We start from the raw sequence: 1,453 nt of genomic DNA on the forward strand, positions 1-1,453 counted from the left end.
ATAATATTTTTTTATTATTTGTCAAAAAACTTATTATTGGGTCTTTAGGATAATGTTTTCCTGAAATTCTGATTCTATTTTTCTTTTGATACCAAATGCTGACTCAATGTCTTATTCACTATCTTTACTTGAGAATATTAATTAAATGCTTTGACAACTCGCTGACTATCTCGCTGAACCAGTTACCATCATTTTAACTAATATTCTGCTATGTGCAGCTGCATTCTAGACCAGATTTTCATACCTAAAATAATCTTATTGAGATCTTCACTAATTCATGAAACCAATTTAGAAGTTTAAATTTATCCTCAAGTATTGTTTGTTTAATGCATCTAGAATATTCAAATAGATTAATTTAGTGACCAATGATATTTACTTTGTGTCATATAATAATATTACGAGGAATAATCTGATTTTCCCCAAAATGATACATTCCACTAAGTACATTGATAGAATCTTAAGTATAATCTATGTAAATGTTAACTTCTTAACATAAGCCAAATCTTGTACTGATGCAGGAATTAATTAGTTGACTTTTTTAAAGTACCAGATGAAGATAGTTTTTGAAGTGCATTGATATTTTACATTCATTTTTAAGATTTACAGCTAATAGGGGAATTCATTAATCTGTGAAAATATCACCTAGTTGATAAGCAAAAGCTTAAATGAAAGATGCCTCCTTTGAATTCAACTTGTATAGATTTCCATTTCACATCTAGTATTGATAGAACCTGGTATCTTACTGCCTTTAGTCACCTCTCATTAACTATATCAGTCCATCTCAATACCGTGTATCACATATCACAAGGAAGTGGTACAATGGTGAAAAGAAAAAGAAGGACCCTATCTGAATTGGCATTAAACATTCACTTCAGATTGAGATACTATTTCATCAATATCCAAGAAAAGCATGAAGAGGAAAATGAAACAGGTCTCCATCAATATTGTCTTTTGAAGTGATTCAAAAATGTAATAATTTATATTATGAGTGGATTCCAGTCATATTAAACAACAAATATTTCTGATACCTACTTCACTACAGCAATCTTAATACTCTTTTCTATGTGATTTCAGAGTTGCATGAGACATATTTACTATAAGCCCCTATTAACCAAAGTTTTCTTACTAATTACATTATATCACCCAGATATTGTGTTGTCCAAAAAATCTGTTCTTTTATTTTTCTGTATGATAGCTCTAGTAGTAGTTAGTTGTCTTTAACTTCATTCAAAATAATTTTGTTAGCTTGTATTGTGACAGCTGTCATATCAGCATGCACTAAAAAAACATCAAAATTGGTATATTTTTGTGTAGCCACGTTAATACTGAAGATGTAAGAAAATACACATTTTAGCATGTTATGCCTTATTATTTCAAGAAAGATAAAAATGCAACTGAAATATTAAAAAAATGCAGTGTATGAAGAAGTTGCTGTGACTTGGTTGGTTGAATG

The sequence above is a fragment of the Sturnira hondurensis genome, unplaced genomic scaffold (genome assembly GCF_014824575.4).
Source record: "Sturnira hondurensis isolate 20B ecotype Veracruz unplaced genomic scaffold, ASM1482457v3 Scaffold0021354, whole genome shotgun sequence".
NCBI lineage: Eukaryota > Metazoa > Chordata > Mammalia > Chiroptera > Phyllostomidae > Sturnira > Sturnira hondurensis.